The sequence below is a fragment of the Engystomops pustulosus genome, chromosome 1 (assembly GCF_040894005.1).
Source record: "Engystomops pustulosus chromosome 1, aEngPut4.maternal, whole genome shotgun sequence".
Taxonomy (NCBI): Eukaryota; Metazoa; Chordata; class Amphibia; order Anura; family Leptodactylidae; genus Engystomops; species Engystomops pustulosus.
Window position 1 is genome coordinate 130,600,114 of NC_092411.1, and position 20,429 is coordinate 130,620,542.

Below are 20,429 nucleotides of genomic sequence, written 5' to 3' on the forward strand. Positions count from 1 at the left end.
GTTGTCCACAGTTCCCATGATGTCTTTTGCTCTCTCATTAATTAATTTAGCTGTAAATCCAGTGAAAGTCCTACACGTAAATACACTGAACACTGCATAGTGGACAAAAAGGATCTATATGTTGACTAGCCTGGCAGCTTTCATCAGCATAATATAAGCTGCTTCAATTAGCTGATTTCTACATGCCTAAATGCACTGAGTTGCCGCCATGTGATTGGCTGATTAGAAATTAAGTGTTAACGAGCAGTTGGACAGGAGTACCTAATAAAGTGGCCGGTGAGTGTATATGTGCTAATTTCTAGTCCTTGTTATGGAGACTATAGACCGTTAGCTTATTAAGTTAAGATGATCTATTATTAATTTTCTGATCTATAGATCTACTATTTAAAATAATCCTTCCTAGATTTTCCATATTCTCATTTTGCTCTTAAATTAACTAATCCAATGAAATAAGCGTTGAATGACACCATTTACATTACTCTAAATATAGTGGAATTTTTACATGAAAAACATTATCTGAAAACTGAGTCACATATTTTAAACGAGAAAATGCCATCATTTTCCTTAAGGATATAGTAGATTGATGTGTCTATATGTAATGTACATGCATCTGTCATCAGCTATTTTCCATGGGTTTATCACCACATTTTCACGTTTTCATTCTTTTTGCTGTTGATCTCAAAAGTAATTAATTTAGTCATTACCCATGTTAGGTCACAAAGTGATGTCAGCACTCTGGTGATGTAAAGTGTACAAGCTTGTCTTACTGCATATGCTTAGATAATTTACACTGTAAATAAGATATTGCATTAACACAGGATTCCTGTACATCAGACATCAACACATTAGTGAAAGAATTGTACTTTGTTCATATCACGGTTTCAAGGCAATTCTGGATTTATACTACTATTCATACTGCACTGAATTAGGCTTAATGTATGCGACCGTTTGCAGAGGCTGTGAGCTAGCCACACAAAATGCAGCTAGATAGCTCCATAGCCATCTATTAGGCACACTCGCGGTGCGGTGCATGTACTGTGGCTCACCACAATGTAAACATGTTGACTGATCACACCACAAATTACAGAGCATGTCCAAATCATTCATTTATTCCCATGTTGTGCCCTGGTCAGTCATCAATTGACTAGGATGTGATGAACAGAGCTAACCATGCCCTTGTCAGTTTGACCGCAAACAATGACACATGGCCGTTGTTTATGCCCTGCATGCACACACAGTCATGTGCAAGAGGCCTGTGATCAATTGGGCACCATCATCAGGGTAACATGAGCAGGATCAACAGTGCTGAATGCATGTATTTAGTGTACCTAATACAGAATGACTTGGCTCCGACTGAGAATATTTACATTTGAGGCCCATTGCTAAGTCAAAGTATGTGTCCATCAGATGAGCTTTTAATACTCTGGTGGATTAGTTCAATATTCTATCTATAGCTCATAACATTCCCTGCAACATGAATAAATTTTATGGTTTGAAGGGAACCTGTCACCACATTTGCACATTTACAGCCAGTGACAGGTTCCTATAGAGCTCTTTTTAACTGACTGACACCCTTCGTTTAGCTAAAAATTGTTTCACTTTCATCCATATAAATCACCTTCTATCTTATATTCCCTGGCATCAGAGGGGGCGTGTCCAGCTCATTTGGCCACTCCCATCTAATACACCCCATGCCTTATGCCTCCTTACCGGTCACAGCTCATGTCATGTGACCAGAGTGACATAATCTAAGGAACATTAACCTCCTAACAATAGCAAACCCCATGCATGTAACTGACCACAGGAAGGCACAGCAGCCTCCATGGCTGCTGTGACTCCATGTAATCACATACATGGTGTACAGTTTGCCATTCTTAGAAGGCTAAAGGACCTGTAATGATGTCACTGGTCACATGTGTAAAAAAATGTACACAATATTTCCCATCTGTACATAGAGCTTTGTATGTCTGTAGTTGCAAATTAGCAGATGGTCCCTAAATATAAGGAGGCAGGGCAGGGATTTGAAGAGACACAGAGTTGTCAGTCAAAATAATGGGGCATGGTTCACTGCCAGCCTGGGAGAAAGAAGAGTCACAAAGAGCAGACATGAGTCAGAAAAGCTAATTTTCATATCAGAAAAATGTCTGTAATAAAGGTACAGTGCCTCACTGGCAGCTAATCTTAGATGATATGGGGAGGACTTGTAACCCTTTATCAGCAGGCATTGTTACTCAGGGTTGTCAAAATCTGGTGACAGGTCCTCTTTAAAGGAAAAACATTCACACAAAATCTTAATTTCCTTTGCAAGTGGGTCTTGAGCAAGTATTTATGATATTGAGACACATAAACCAGTTATGCCAACTATGTATGACACTATACATTCTTACAAGAGCAGCTAGATCTGTGTTACAGAGGTTCATTCGAGTTCCAGTTGCGAAATATTTAGCAAATTGCACCATGCCACCTGATGCGTTATACAATTGCTTTTAATGCATGTTTCAACAAGGGAATCCACATATGTATATTTCATTTTTTAAATTAGAAAACATACATTTCCTTATACCTTCTAAAACTAGATAAATTGTATAAAATAGCCTGTACCTCTTACCGCCAAAGTTTAAATTACCTAGGAAGAGCTAATAGAATAATAGCTTTACAGGATGGTATCCATTACATACAATAGCAATGCTCCAATTAGAACAATGGAGAACTGATATTCTTTGGATTATTCCTAATACTCTTCCGGAGTGTTTGGTGACAGAGAAAAGTGTCAGGTATTGCTGCAGGATCACAAGTAGCGACATTTAAAACCTATTTGTAAAAGAGAGATCATCAAAGTTTGTCCTAGTTGAATTTAATGGCAAGCGCGTTGATGGTTCAAACTTTTCACTAGTAGTACTACATACATACAGTATATACCAGAGAATATATACATAAAGGTATACACACCTTGAAGATTTTATGGCCAAAGTTGCCATTCTTTACACATATTTTGTTTTCAGTGTCATACACTGTAGCATTCACAATTTTGACATGAAGGTCATTAATTGAAAGGACTTTAAAAAGAATATCTTGGATAATATTAGTTAGCTTCTGAAGCAGACATTCCCTTTGATGATAGTGACTTCACAAGAGATGTCTTTGAAGGCTTTTATACATCTTAAATCACAGTGATTAACACTGCAACAATCCACACAAGCCAATGCTTCCTGGACGCATTGACTATGAAATATTCATAATTGGGCATGCTAAGTATTGTTTTGGGTACACTGAACTTGTTTATCAAGCTCATGCCATGACTTGCTTTAACTTGCCCTTCAACTACTCCGCTGTTTTATCTTTCACATTACTCGGTTAGATTATTATTAATGATCTATTTTTAAACAACTGATTTTGGAAAAATCCTACAAAATTAATTTTTTTTAGTAAACTTCTTGATAAAACTCAACATTTCAGGGTTTTGTTTGCTGAAAATCTTAAACTTTCAGCTCAAATATCTCCATTTTTATTTAAATATGTGGTAAAATGAGACATGTGAACTAAAGATTTCTATGATTTTGATAATTTGGGTTATCGATGGGAATCCAACAGCTAGACCCTCCTTTGTTTATTTTAGAAGTTGTGGTGATGGGAATATACAGAAAATAAACACAGTTGAATAGGAACTGAGTTTCAGAAACCCAACTTGTCCACAACAGAACTCTCTATGACCTTACATATTAGCTAATTAGTGGAGGGGTCGTCTTAAATTTGATTGTTATCCCCTATCCACGATATACTTGATAACAATGTAAAGGTCTGACCACTAAGGCTCCCACTGATCAAAAGAAAGTGGGTCCCATTCCCACTTATATATGAAGCTGCCTTCCTCTCTATTCAATGTTTGAGAGAGTGCTGAAACTAGTGGAGGTCGTCTTCGGCTACATAAACGATAAATAAGAGTACAACAGATAGCCATGCTTGGTTTTTCCAGCACTCACATGGACAGACAATGGAGCTTAAGGAAGCATCTTCAACCTACCACTCCATCAATTAGTGGGAACTGAACCTCCATTCTAGTGATCATGAGGGTCCCATTCATCAGACCTCCATTGATCAGATTGATATTCCCTTTCCTGTGGATAGGACATAAAAATCTAAATTGGGACTACCACTTTAAATAACAGTTGAGTTCCAGTAACAAGGCTCCTCTACCGCATAACTTATGAAGCTGCCAGCTTCTGGCTTTGTTCAGTTACTTGCCATGCATGTAGAGGTCACTATCAGGGCAGCCACTAGGAATTTTGGGGCCTCTGACTGAAAGACTGTGGGCCCCCCACTGGTGTTCATTCCCAAATTGATACATAACATTGTATACACAATTTTTTTTTGTCCAAAACATTTTTAAGCCATGACAAGCTACATTTTTTTTGACAAGACCCAGCAAGTGCCCACTCAGTATATAGATACCCCTGGCAGGAGCCCACTCAGTATATAGATACTCCCCGCACGTGCCCACTTTGTATATAGATAGCCCCCCAGCACATACTCCCTCAGTCCGTAGACAGCACTCCTAGTCCATAGTCAGCCCCCACAGCACATGCCCTCTATGTGTGTAAACAGACCTTCTAGTCCAGTGGTGGCAAACCTATGGCACTGGTGCCAGAGGTGGCACTCTGAGCCCTTTCTGTGGGCACCCGGGCCATCGCCCCAGCATATCAAACAAGACTCAAAGAATCTTCCTGAAGTTCCTGTCCTCAGGAGGCCAATATGATTGAAAGTTTTTGAAGAACAGGGAGCAATTACTGCTTTAATTTTTGGTTGGCACCTCGCGATAAATAAGGGGGGGTTTAGGTTGCTTTTTGGGCACTCGGCTGCTAAAAGGTTCGCCATCACTGTCCTAGTCCATAGTCAGCAGCCAGCACATGCACCCTCAGTCTGTAGACAGCCCTCCTAGTCCATAGTGAGCCACCCGGTCCACTATCATCCCCCCAGTCCATTGTCAGTAAACCCCCAAGTTTACAGCAGATGCCCCCCCTTAAATATCCATCCCAGATGCCCCTTAATGAAATGTCCACCGAAGATGCCCCCCTTTACATAAATCCCCCGATCAGTAATGTAATGTCCACAAATTTATTTTCCTCCATGCATTCAAAAGTTAATAAAATATTATCAACTATCAAAGAACCCACTAAAATGAAGCATTTGTAATGTGCATCTATTCTCGCAGAAAATAAGCCCTTATTTATCTAAATTGCCGAAAAAATAAAAATTGTAAAAAAATTGACAATGCAAATCTGCTCTGAGCTTCTTTCCTTCAATGCCCTGCCGTGTGCGCATGCATCAGTTTACCACCACATTGACGTATTGGCATACTCGGGAGAAATTGGGAATGAAACTTGGTGGAGCATTTTGGTATTTTACCGAGTTTGTATAAACATAACATGCTACAAAAATGAGAGGACACATAAAAACATGTTAACACACAGCAGACATTAAGGAAATGTTATTTATCAAGTTATTTTGGTGTTATGACTATTTGTCGGAAAAGTAAAAAATTCTGAATTTCAAAAATCAAGAATTTTTCAAAATTTTCGCCAAGTATCCATTTTTTTAATAAATAAAACATATCCCCCACATTTTTTAAACTAACATGAAGTGCAATATGTAACGAGATAACAATCTCAAAATCATCTGGAGTTGTTCTATTCAGCAATTATGGTATGAAGACACCACTTTTTTCACCTTACATCTACCTACGTTGGAGTGCTGCTTTTTTCCTTGTACATATTTTGGAGGACCTCTTTGCCTGGCCCTGGTAGCTTGCAGTCTACACTTTTTTTTTGCAATTGTGCTGTTGGGAACTTTCTTCAAGTATAACCACTTATAGTGACACGTTTTAGATTTTAAAAAATGGTCCATGTCAGGAAGGTGCAAAATGGCCAAGTCGTTAAGGGGTTAAAGTGGATCTTCTAGTAGAACCTTCTTATGTTAATAGCTGCATTTTATACATTCTGCAAAAGAGTCTTTGTATCATTAGGCCTTCACATTTTATTACGGTATTTGGTTCCGGAACAATGCATATATATAAACTGGACGGTTTCTTGGATATGTAGAGGAAATTAAAATATAAGTTTTCTTTTGCCAAAAGGGAACTTTTACATTAGACACTCAGTTAATCAAATCCTGTTTGACAGTGCCAGTTCATTTGCAACTCAGAAAAGGATTAGCAGAGGCCTATTGTTTAATACTTTGCTCATAATTTGCATCTATTCTGGAACACTAGTTGGTTCCTAAATGACCCTTTTGCACCTTCCTTTTCTTTTTTGAATTGCAGAAAGATGTAACTGTGTTCTGATTCCCTTAGGTGAACTGCAAATATAAAGAACCACATTGTATTCAAATACATCAGCAAGAACTGGGTGATTTTCTTTATTGCTTACAATTTTAATTATGTGAATATGTTCCTGTTTATTCAAATTTACAAGGACCCCACAGTAGAAAAGTCATTTGTTCAACAGCTGTGTCTCCCCACACCATCATCTCCATGCTATGAATATGGAGAATTCCTGACGGAGTCTTCTGGCAGCAGCATATCTTCTCAGATGATGCCAATTGGGCAGCTAAATTCTGACTATATCCTTCTCTCCCCCTATATCTGCCATGCGATAAAAATTCATAGATAGACAGGGAGGCCCCACATTTAATGGTAAAGCACACCCATTGAAATTTGTGTAAATGGCCTATACCTGTTGCCAAAACAAGAGGTATTATCTAGACCTAGAAGAGCAGTGCTACAACCATCGCTATAGACAGGGTTGCTTTACTTTATTGAACTCTCGGCTGAAGGATGTTGGAATAGATTATACTTTGTACATGTTCAAGAAGGGCCCTTCCTTAAAAACAAAAATGTCATAGGTTATGGAAACAACACTTTGTAAATTTGAAGTTGATTCAGGGAATAATTTTGGAAAAAAAAATTTTCCCTAGTATGGGCCAATTGGCATCAGTTTTGTATGGTTTTTTACCTTACACTAGATCACCCATCTATGTTATATAGTGTCTGCTGATCCCGCTATGGAGGGAGAATGTGAAGTGGAGAGTGCAGGGGATTTTTCTGACAATGTAGGTGAGAAAAACGCTTCTGCAGCTTCCAGGGGTTTCATAGAGCAGATCCCGTACCAGGCCCTGAATCTGTTTGCAAAAGACATAAAACATTTGGGTCACCACCTGGAACAGGTGGAAACAGCACAAGCTGCCATGATGTCCTATGAGTTGGGAATCAAAGAGTAGCTCACAATTCATTATAATCTTATCAATAAGGCCCTATCTGGGTGGAGGCAGAATGTGCGTATTAGAGGCCACCCAGTACATTTTCCCACAAGGCTTTACCTGTGGTGGCTATGGAGCTTTTCCCTACCCTGCTAGGGCAAGAAAGAGCAGACGAAGTTAAAATTGAATGGATCCTTAGAGACAGTTCAGGCAGGGAGGTCCTCTCTCGCCTACACTCTTCATAATGGTCATGGAATCCCTGATCAGGAAGATAAGATCCTCTCCTATGATCGAAGAGATTCAAGTGGGGGACTTTAAACATAAAGCAACCACTTTTTTGGAATGATTTATTGATTATGACCACCAATGTGGTAACTTCCCTCCCCCTTATCACCAACCTATTCTCAAAGTTTAGTGCCCTTTCCAATTTTAAGGTGAATTTCACCAAATCTGAAATTTTAAATGTAACCCTCCCTCCTGCTGTTGTGAGGAAACTGCAATGGGATTCCCCATATAAATGGCCAAGCCATAGCATTAAGTATCTGGGTATACAACTCCTGTCTGATATGGGCAAACTAACATGAATTATATCACCTTACTTTCCCAAATTACAACCCAACTCACCAACTTAAAGGTCCCATACATGTCTTGGTGGGGTAGAAAGAATTTGCTAAAGACGTATATCTTGCCTAAATTATTGTATTTGATAGTATCAGACAGTTCCTATTTGGCTACCAAAGTCCTTTTTTAGGAGTGTATCTAACAGGTTCTTCTGGAATGGCAACAGACCATGCTTATGCCCTAAGCTTTCACAATGTCCAAGGAAGGGAGGTATGGGCTATCCTGATGTTTTTGGATACTATTTTGCAACTCAGATCTGTAGGTGGATCTCCATTACACAGTCTCCCGCAGAGACCTTATGTAATGCTCTGGAGCACTCTACCTTAACTGAGGGAGAGAGCTAGGTTGTTGGGGTTTCGACCTTGCTCTCTCATTAGCCAACCCTCGAGGCCTTTACATAAGGGTATATTTGAAACAATTCAAATTGTCCCTTCCTGGTCTATCCCACACTCTATATTGCCCTTTGCAATGCTCCCTCAGTTAGTGTTTCCGGAAAAGGAACCATACAAATTCTTTTTGTAAGCACTTGCATCAGCATACAGTAGCTTCCTTCTTTGACTTGGAAAGTGAAGAAAATGAGCACTACCTCCTCAGAAAGACAGGGCTTCGCTTTAGAAAGTATTTACATATTCGAACTTTCAAGGAAGTGTGCAGGGAATATCGGGCTAGACACCAGCAGACCCCACAGGAAAAAGGACTTGTTGTTGTCCCTGACAAATAGGCAGCCATTACACAAACAACTCTTAACCACCTGCTACAACGCTATACTGGATTTAGGGAGGAACAAAAAACCTTATTAAATTTCACAATGTGAAAAAGACCTCCAGTCTGATTTTACTGAATGGGAAGTAGAGGCACTCTTAAACAATTCCAATGGTTTCTCGAGATGCAAATGTCTTAAAGATAATCCCTATAAAATTGTGACAAGATGTGACAAGACTCCTGCCTGATTATACAAGCGGGATGGTCTTCCTGTGGTGGAGAGCAACCAGATACCTCCACAGGGGCGACTAGGCTCGTGGTGGCAGAGAATTGATCCAATCATCTTCTAGACCAGAGCTCTGACATCTCAAAGGTTTTGTGGACTAGTGTTCTTCACTTGCTATAGTCTTGTACAGAGCTACCAAGTGTTCATTCTGTCTTCTGTTTTCTGGTATCTTCAATGTCATGCTTGATTCTCTGATTATCCATTTGCCTTGTCATTTTGTACTTCATTGTCCTCTTAGTTTTGACCCGAGTTTGGTGACTATCCGTTTCGGTTTGTATTGTTTTGTCTTTCCTTGTTTGCACTTTGTGCACTTTGGTGCAGGAAGGGAATGTGGACCAGTTCTCTCCTACCACTTATAGGCAGGGACAACAGAGGGAGGGTGAGACATGTTCTGTTCACTGTAACAAGGGATGAAAAGACATCATTGAAGGCCTCTATTTACAGAGCCACTCAGCCTTATTAGCATTCATTTAGTTCATTTAGTTCATTTTAGAAGCAAAGCGGACATGGATAACAAAAAATAGAAAAAGATTACCACAGTTACAGTGCCTGGATCCATGATTAATTATCTCTGGTTTATCCATGCTTGATTTTGATGGTACAATACTAGGCTTGATTACCTGGACAACCTGATCATTTTAGGCTAGACTACATTGAAATGACCACCACTGGATGTTTATGCACAGAGCTGCAAGTGTTAGTAATGGAATTACAATGAACTGCAGGGAAAATGTTGATTCCAGAGTTATTTTTAGAGGTTATTGCTGACAATAGATTTAACTACACAAGATGTTCTGCTACATTTCCTTTGGTAAATAATCCCTAGTTTCTGCTAACATTTGCTTTGAGCAGGTTCCCACAGCCATGATGTAAGTCAGGAGGAAAAGACAACTGATTTGTTAGTGAGAACATATCACTAGACAGAAGGTTTTTCACACCGTAATATGATACAAGTTCTGGACAAATCTATGGCAAACCAGCAATCTAAAAGTAATTGATAGTAAAGTTGTTTTTCTAGGAGCCTAAAAAATTTTTGGAATATTTTAATCTTTTAGGGTGACACTTATGTTTGGTTACATATTTGTAGTACCTGTTATTAGGCTGCATATATTTACTCAGTAAGGACGTCAACCTTCTTAGAGGATGTATGCTTCCCTTACAGTCCTGTCTACCACCTGTTTGAAGAAGTTACACATTTGTCGTCAAAGTAAGTACAATAAACCTCACATTTATGGTCATGATGGCAATTGTTGTTTAACATCCTGTTCACTATTCTCTCTATTTCATTAAATAAGCAATACTATATCTTAACCCCTACGGGACTCAGCCTCTTTTGGCCTTAAGGACGCGGCCCCATTCTTCAAATCTGATCTGTGTCACTATAAGTGGTTATAGTTTTGGAACGCTATGAGATATCCAGGGGATTTTGAGATTGTTTTCTCGTGACACATTGTACTTCAAATTAGTTTAAAAATTTGGATGATATCTTTTGTGTTTAGTTATGAAAAAAAACAAAATTTGGCAAAAATTTGGAAAAATTCTTTATTTTCAACGTTCTAAATTCTCTACTTTTGATGCAGATAGTCATAGCTCCCAAATAAATTCATAACTTACATTTCCCAAATGTCTGCTTTATGTTGGCATGGTTTTTTAAGATTCCACATATTTTACTAGAATGTTATGAGGCTCAGAATTTAGGTATCCTTTTTCACATTTTTTGTAAAATCACCAAAACCTGTATTTAGATGGACCTGCTCAACTTCTAATTGACACTGAGAGGCCTAAATAATAGTGAGACTCGTAAATTACCCAATTGTGGAAACTACACACCTCAACGTATGAAAAACCACTTTTAAGAAGTTTGTTAACGCTTTACGTGTTTTATAGGGGTTAAAACAAAATGGAGGTGCAGTCTGCAAATTGTAATATTTTTTCACAATACACCCATTTTGGGTGGAAAATTAAACATTTACAATGGATTAAATGAATAAAGGCTCCACAAAGTTTGTTACCCAATCTCTCCCGAGTACACGGATACTCTACATGTGGTGGTAACCTGCTGTATGGGCGCACGGCCGGGCATAGAAGGGAAGGAGGCGCCATCCAGAGCAGATTTGCTATGTCACATTGTACAGGCTATAATTTTTTTCTTTTTTTTAATGTGGACCTATAGGGGCTTATTTCTTTTGCCACATGAGATGCACTTTTCTGGTACGTAATTTGGGGGAATCTATAGGCTAATTGGTGAGATTTTATTAACTCTTTGTTGGTGGAGGAAATGAAAATCATCACTTTTCAGGAAGATTTTTATGGGTTTTTTTTGGCTGTTTACCATACCATAAAAATAGTATATTATTTTTATTCTATGGGTTGCCACGATTACAAAAAGACCTCATTTATATAGATTTTTTATTTTTTTCCCATTTTTACTGCATAAAAAGTAATTTGGCAAAAATGTTGTTAATTTTAGCATCACCGTCTTTCATATGCATAACTTTTTTATTTTTCGCCTCACAAATCTGTTTAAGGGCTTATTTTTTGCGAGAAGAATTGCTCTTTTTAGTGGTCTTATTTTAGAGTGCATAACATTTTTAAATCCCTTTTTAGAGCATTTTTATAGGGTATTAATTGAAAATGGTCTTTTTTCTGGAGCTTTTTTTTGTTTTGTTTTTTACGGGGTTCACTTTGCGGATCTAATAACGATTCTGTTTTATTATGCAGATTGTTACGGATGCAGAGATACCAAATATGTGGGGGTTTTGTGTATTTTATTCAATTGTACTGAATAAAAACCAATTTGGAGAAAATCTTGTTCCTTTTAGCATCACCATCTTTTCATATGCATAACTTTTTTATTTTTCGGCTGACAAATCTGGTTAGGGGCTTATTTTTTGCGAGAAGAGTTGTTCTTTTTAGTGGGCTTATTTTGTGCATAACATTTTTTAAATAACTTTTTAGAGCATTTTTTTATAGGGTATTAATTAAAAATTATCTTTTTTCGGAACGTTTTTGCGTTTTTTTTTCTACGGCGTGTACCGTGCGGGTCCAGTAACGATTCTGTTTTATTATACAGATTGTTACGGACGCAGCAATACCAAATATGTGGGGGTTTTTTTGTTTTTGTGTTTTTTATACTTTATTAAGTGTTTTTATGGGAAAGTGACATTTTAGGGGCTTATATTTTTATGTATTTATTTTTTATTTATTATAATGTGTAGTGTTAAGTGTTTTTGCATATTTTTACTTATACATACTTGAACTTGAACCAGTGATGCTCTGATCACTGGTTTAAGTTCAATACACGACTCTACAATACTATTTTATTGTAGAGCAGTGTAAACTGTCTGAGCAAGCTTGCGCATGCTCAGACAGTTTACAGTCAGACCCGGAAGGGGTCTGACTGCCATGGAGACCGGGCAGCTCCGGGGCACATGCCAGTCCTCGGAGCTGCCCAGAAGTGGATCGGATCCCCCGGTAAGCGGCACGGGGGATCCGATCCACAGCGCAAACACTCTTACACGCCGCGGTCATGTTTGACCGCGGCGTGTAAGGGGTTAACACCCGCGATCAGAGCCGGCTCCGGTCGCGGGTGTTAGCGCAGGCTGTCAGCTGTACTAGACAGCTGACAGCCGCTGCTTCTGGTACCGGCTCCGTTCGTGAGCCGGTGCCAGAAGCAGGACGTTATAGAACGTCCCCGTGCGCTAAGTATCTAGCCCCGGGGACGTACTATAACGTCCTGGTGCGCCTAGGGGTTAAATGCTTGTATGGTACTGGTAAATTTTAGAACTCCTGCAAAAACAACAACTAATTGTTTATATTTTCTGCTATTGCACAAGAGAAGTAGTAAATTCATTTTTACACTTTTTTAATTAAAACAATATATGAAACATACAAAAAGAAAAGAATCTACATGATACAAGGTACACAGGGATATAAACTTTAAAAACCTTTAAAGGGGTATTTAGGTCAGTTAGCCACGGAATAGAGGATATCTTCCACAAATTAAGGTCAAGTATGCATGCTGCCACTGCATTCACTGAGACTGTGAAAGCACTGAAGCACACACAGGATGGAAAATTTGTGTTCAATATGGTTTATTCTTATACATAGATATAGAAATATAAACATAAATTACAAATTTTTCGGCTAATTTGTTCGCATGCCGCTAGGTTGGGTTTGCAAAATGATGGCCCAGACTTATCAGGACTGAAGCAAACTGAACTAAGATTGGCAAACTGAACTCACTCTTGTGCAGGGTGCGCCATATTATTGAATACTGGGGCACGATCTTCAATTATTTAATGCACCCTGCCCTGCTCGGGATTTGTGCACCGTCACAGAATGCAACACATTTCTGTCAAGTTAGTGATAAATGTGTCACAAGCTCTGGGTAAGCACTAACACGTCCCTTAAGGTGCACTTTTTTTCTGTATTATCGGCAAAGTACAGCTGCGACACAAAACTGGCGCAAACACTTCATAAATACATGTGCAAGTCCAAAAGACATTCTTTCTTGTGCAATGTCAGACAGAAAGCTGGCACAGCCAGAATAATAGATATAGCCCAATGTCTCTTTTTAATTCACATTGTATTCATCCTTCTAACTGAACACGGATGACTGAACACTTTACATAACTTTTATAGGATAATGAATAACTTTAAAGCTTTTCTAGCTCCCATAAAGAACAAATGTCCATTTGATCAACAGAAATTGATAAACATCAAATATTGTTTATAGAATACACAGTTCCACTAAATTGTGTTACAAGTTGTATAACTTTTACTATACGTTTTAATTTCAGCTAGATGTATTTTAGCTTAACTTATTAAAGGAAATCTACCATTAAAATCCAGCATGTTAAACCAGGGACACTTACTCATAGATCTGAGCACTGTGACTGTGGTAATCTTATAGTTGTTATCCAAGGCCTCCTTTCTTTTGAAATCAACTATTAAAATTATGCTCATGATCCAGAAGGGCTTTCGTGGAATTACCTGAGACCTCAGTGCTGTACCTTCACAGGCTGTTACAATGTGAAGTTGATTTTAGAAGGAAGGAGGCAATGGATAACAAATATTAGAAAATTACCATAGTTACCTAGACTGTTGGTGGATCAAAAAGTTCCAAATTATAGTAGCAATCTAATGGAAAAATAAAATGATAAAGTTTACCCTTTTTATATGCATGTTTAAAGAGTTCTATATGATCACAAATGGAGTAAGAAAAAAGAGCCTGTTTGGATTGCAGGTGCAACTTGAAAAAAACTAAAGAGTTTCCAATGAAGAATATTGTGAATCATTAATATTGCCCATAATTTTATACATTTGTGTATTCAAACCAGATATTCCAGGAATATTGTAAAAATAGAGCTACTTCCTGTTTGTATGATTAGCCATTTCTAAACCACAACAGGTTGCATAAACATAAATATTTCATCTAGTGATCCACCTGTGTGATATTACAGAGTTATCTAGTTCCAAGCAGAAAATCCTCAATAATAAATTTGGAATCCTGTTTTCCCCCAAGTACTTAACTTGATTCTTACCTTTGAACTGACAATAAAAGATGTGATCGCTCAGACCATGACAACAGAAAAATATTGATATAACTTGGAAGTACATTTGTAAAAAAAACCTCTTCCAAATAGATAATGATCATGGCTACTTTATGAAAATTAATCTAATTATGTTCAGTCTGAAAGATAACCTAACTATTGTTCTGACTTAAGCTGAAAGGAATGAAAACTATTTAGGACAATGATAGTTATATGCTGGATTCTGTTATTACAACTAAACTAGGTCTTCTCTGTAAGACAAGTAGAGGCTTAGTGGAGGTATATTTTATATTTATCTCACATGGATTAGTCATTGCATAAAAATGTTGGTACTGGAATCTTGCACATTCATAATCATAAACATACATCAACATTAATCCTGGTAAGAACTGGACTCCTTATGGCTCCTTATAGGTTAAATTAAACATTGAACACTCAACCGTCATAGTTGGGAACCTGTGGCCAGATGACTAGAGGAAACTTACAATGATATTCTGTGACCACATACAGACATATAACATATGTATACACAAAAAGTACTATATATACATACCACACACACATACAACATACTGTATATCCACCTAATCCCCCAGAGGTAAGGTCCCCCTGACACTGCGGGCCCCATATCAGCTGCTATGGCTGCAACTGCTGTGGTTACGCCCCTGGCTGAGGTCCATACTTCATAAAAGTCAACCACTCTCTGCTGATTCAATAACTGCAGAGCTCTAAAACTCCTCTGGCCTTAAAGCTTAGTAAAGGGATAATGCTATGAATGGGCAAAGTTTCTTTCAGACACACTCATTAAATGCACTGAAAGCAGTTTTTCGCAGCAAAGGGGGACCAACTTCATACTAATGTCTATAGATTATAATGGGAATTCATACATGTAACGGCTTTTGTAGATGTCCATATACTTTTCCCTGCTGCCATTTCTAGGGTCTGAGGCTTGAGCCCAATTGCATATGGAAAACAGGACAAATCCATACAGTACCTGAGCCAAGCTTACTACATAAATACGGTACCAGAAACATAGATACAGTAGTGTAACCAACATTACTACACAGGCATAGTATTAGGCTTATCAAAAGCCATTTATGGATACTAGTGTTTAGGGACAAAAATCTTCCCATTTCCCATGATTACAGTTTGGCACTGCTGTTTTGTGGTGAAGAAGGATCGCCTTGCATTATATATTACTATGAGGCACGAAGTCTTGTTCTCTGCACTTTAGTCGGTCCATGAAAGCCAATTATTTACATTGCTGTTCTATTGGATGGATTAAAAGTAGCCTTTGTTCTTCTATAGTTCCTTTTGGCATGTAGATTTAGATGGGGAGCCCAAAGGACAATTTCTGTTAAACAACATACATGTAATGGCAGGACACAAACGGAGACAGGGAGCCCTAGCACTGGACCCCAATCTGTCCATTCCTACTTATTGTGTCCCACCAAAAAGGAGGACAATAACTGGGCATGCAAACACACAACAAGAGAGACAAACAAATAGCAGGAGTCAACAATTTGAGTCACAACTAGATAGCAAATATACTACAGAATCAAAAGACAGTAGAATAGTCCAGGATGCAAGGAAAATGGCTGAGTTCACCAGGTGAGGGAGAGACAGAACTCTGAAAGTCTTCAGGCTTTAACCCTTACTGATCCAAAGCAGAGGTTTCAGCTTTATAGATGTCCAGCAGTATAGAATAGTTCCGGCACTGAAGTGTCTTCTCAGTCAAACAGCAGAACACAGCTGTAACAATACATGTACAGGCAACCCCCGGGTTATGTACAAAATAGGTTCTTTAGGTTTGTCTGTTTAGGTAAGTTAAATTTGTAATTCATTTCTTTTTCTATGACAATTGGATTTTCAACATTTTGTGCTAGCAGAGGGACAAAGTTTATCAATAAAACTTCATTATAGACACCTTACAGCTGATCATTGCAGCTTGCGACTAGAGTAAAGGTCACAGTGGGCTGAGATGTCCGTCTGTAACTAAGGGTCGTCTGTAAGTCAAGTGTCCTTAAGTCAGGGACCACCTGTACTGTATACAATAGTAGGGGGCATAACTATAGGGGTAGAAGCCATAGCAGGGACCTGCCACTCTAAAGAATGGAGGTTGTGCACCATTATATACATATTGGGGGTCATTTACTAAGGGCCCGATTCGCGTTTTCCCGATGTTACCCGAATATTTCCGATTTGCACGATTTTTCCTGAATTGCCCCAGGATTTTGGAGCACGAGATCGGATTGTGGCACATCGGCGTCGGCATGCACGCTACAGAAATGGGGGGGCATGGCCGTAAAAAAACCCGACGGATTCGGAAAAACCACCGCATTTTTTTAAAAAAGTGTTATTTAAAATGTCCCTCCTCAAACAAGTAAAAGCTTCGTACTTATATTATCATGAAGAATTTAAATTGCTACTGGCCCTTTAATTAGTTCTGTGATTTTGTCCCACTGTTGGAGGCACAGGACTGAAAGTGGTTTTTCTCTGAGATGGTCACATGTCCCCATTTCCTGCAGCTTTATGGGCAGGTCATGTGATCATCACTGTTTGTCTATAGTTGATTGGTTGCAGTGAGTTTGATGTCCCAAGGGGGCAGGGCCTATTAAAATTAGGGATGGAGCTGTCATCAAGGACCAGAGAAGCTTCAGATATCTCTGCAGACAGCTAGTTAATAGAGTAGACAAGTAATGGTGTTTGAGTCAGAACAGAACTGGATTTGCAGGGGGAAAGGACAATAGTGATATCATTTATTGTGGCTAGAGGGACAAAATTGATATACCGGTAGTTACATAGGGCTGCATGTTAGGGCTGAATGGATGTAGTTACATGGCACTGCAGTTATAAAGCTGGAGGGACAGGAGGGATGCATTTACATGGGAATGCAAATTAGGAGGCTGGGGGGAGGGTAAGGGCTTATTCACATGGCCGTCTGTGGGGACGTACATGCGGCTGCAAATTTGCGGCCGCATGTACGTCCCCATAAATGGCAATAGCGGCACGGCGCAGATACAGTGCCACACATGTGTGGCACTGATCCAGGCCGCACACCGCAAAAAGATAGAGCATGCTGTGTGCGGCCATGTCCCGCTATTCTCTATGGATGGAGGAGGAGCCACCTCCTCCTTAACTCCAGCACACAGCGGTATGCCCGCATGGTGGGCATACCGCGTGTGAATGTACCCTAAGAGGGATGTATTTACATGGGATTATGTTGGAAGGATTCAGGGACTGCCTTATATGCAAAACTGTATATTGGGCAGGGATTTTTTTTTACTTTGCTTGTTGGTGGATTCAGAAGGGTTGTCTTAAATTTAAAAAACATATCTGCGTCCTTGAATTAACAGGTCATACATTTTATTGCTACAAAAAATTTTCTACAGCTGAGCTGCAACATCAGCTTAAACTGTAGTCATGCATGCAGCTGTTTCCATAACAAATGCCAGACAGAGAGTGTGTTTATTATATAGGACTGTATGCTGAGGGGGAGAGATGGTTTTTACATGGAGGGGACTGGATGATGCTATACATGGAGATAATCATATGGTGGGTCATACTGAAATAGGGAGGGATTTATCATACGCTGGTGCATGGTATGCCATTAAAGTGGACCTGTCACCACACAAAACCCACAGAGCAAATGTGCCCCCCATAATCCTCCCCCAGCCCCTTTCTCACTAGCCGTTTTTTTTTTATTTATGTTCAGTAAATGGATTTAAAACGATCCAACCTCTTACCAAGTAAGAGGTCGGATCGTGTATCCGTCACGCTGGCAGTCGGCGTTATTCATAAGGGGGCGTGCCGACACATCCCCTGCACGCCCCCGCCAGCGGACACATTGTAGGAGAAGCTGGCAGCTTCGCATCGCTGCCGGCTCTCCGTGCCGTTTTAAAGAAGCCCGGCTCGGCCACAGCCGCTGACAGTGCGGCACAGCCGGCCGGCAAAGAGAATAAGCCAGGTTGCGGCCGCAGCCACTGTTAGTGCAGTGCGGCCGCACGGAGAAGAGCTGGCAGCGATGCGATCCTGCCGGCTTCTTCTACAATGTGTCCGCTGACGGGGGCATGCTGGGGGTGTGTCGGCAAGCCCCCTAATGAATAACGCCGACTGCCAGCGCGACGGATACACGATCCTACCTTATACTTGGTAAGAGGTCGGATCGTTTTAAATCCATTTACTGCACATACATTTTTTTTTTAAAAAGGCTAGGGAGAAAGGGGCTGGGAGGAGGATTATGGGGGGGCACATTAGCTCTGTGGGTTTTTCTGCGGTGACATGTCCTCTTTAAAGTATATTATACATCCAGTATGACCAGTGTTGTGGTGAGGCACAATCTCAGTGAGGCTGATGTAATTTGCAGTGATGACAGTTACAAACACACTAATAGTAAGTGAGAGAAACAAGTAGTTTATAAGTTGCCATTACTGTGGTGACATGGCAAGGCTGTCTATTAGATCATTACCTCAGAGACACAGGAATCACAGCATGAAAAGCAGGAGCTGTTAATGAGAACTGAGTGCTCATGGGAGTTGTAGCATCATGTGTGGGTTCATCTTGGAGATAACTCTGCCTTCTTTAAGGCCCATACAAATTTGTGTATCATGAAAGTAAACTATTTAAGCTTGATTTTGTGATTTATGAAACATAGTTTTGTTGTATGCATTTATTTACAGGATTATGGGCATTGTATCAAACGATCATATTCCTGTTCATCATTCTTTTAATTTGGACTTCCCATTCCTCTGTAAATAAAACTTAATTTCCGTGTATTAATAAATAGTATTTTTCTACTTAATTTTCTCACCACTTTCAAAATATACTTGCTGTCAGTGAATGGAAAAAAGTGTATTATAGAGGATATGGAAACTTTTACAGTGTATGCTAATACTTATCTTCATTCTGCTGTGTGAGCTACTAAGATTGTGTTAGTTTCAGCCTTTGGATGTAAACAAAAATTTTCACTCATTGACAGCAGGCAAGTGGTAAGGAAGAAAAACATAAAATATATTGCCTAGCATTTTCTTCTGCTTTAATTACATAAGAGATGACTATCCCTTTAATTGCTATGACCTTTCCATGTAAGCAATTACAGTACAGGTTTCGATGTGGCATGTGGCTCAGACTTTTCTTTGTTGGATGATGAACTGCCATTAGTTTGTATGACTAATGATAGTAAAACTTCATTTTACTTATGGAATTTTATTCCAAGCAGCATCCAATTGGGACATTTACAGGTAGGAGACAAGGGGAAAAAAATATCAAAGTGTAATATTCTATGACAGGAAAAAAGCTTTTTGGTTGACTCTGAAAGAAATATAAATTGACTAAATAAAAGTAAAAATAATGTCCTTGTACTATTGATTTTAAAATTATGTAAGTATTTTTATGATGTATTTCTGTGTACTATTATATACAATGTAACATACACTGCTCGTCATTTCATAATGCACCACCAGTTCTGTTTCTTTTTAGGGAGGTGTCCATGAGATGACGAGGAGGTCTGAAAAAATGCTATACGGCATTACCTCAAGAGCCACAGCATCTATCTGTTTCTGCTTTTAAATTGCTAATAAACTTGTTGGATCGTGGATAGTGAGTGCCGCTCCCTTCTTTAATAACAATGGACTTTTGGGCTTCTCTGTGGGGTCTGAGCATCTCATGTATTTCAAGTACCAGACCATCTGGAGATTGCGTTCCACAGAATGCAAGCAGTATGCGAAGGTAGCGCCTGTTTGCTTAATTTTACCTTTGTTCACAGTTACTCTATAGACTTTACTATTATTGAACAAGAGCACAAATATGTTATAGGTCACAGGAGTGCGCCCATGAAACAATTAAAAACCCCTAAATTGGGGCAAAACTGGATAATGCATGGCCCTCCTTCCCATCTGTGCTTTGCTGGGAAAGGTGGTTGATTAGAATTTTTAGGGGGGAGTTAATTTTTTTTTATTTTTACTATTTTTCAGACCCCCTAGGGTAGTTTAACCCTAGGTTGTCTGATCGTTCCT

The 20,429-nt window shown here is 39.2% G+C and overlaps 1 long non-coding RNA gene across 1 annotated transcript; it reads left to right on the plus strand.

Moving 5' to 3' along the window:
- The first annotated feature begins 9,739 nt into the window (after positions 1–9,739).
- LOC140087316 (uncharacterized) lies at positions 9,740–20,009 on the plus strand. Its single transcript, XR_011850003.1, has 2 exons — positions 9,740–10,067; positions 19,894–20,009. It is a non-coding gene; the product is annotated as an uncharacterized lncRNA (long non-coding RNA).
- Positions 20,010–20,429: the final 420 nt, after the last annotated feature.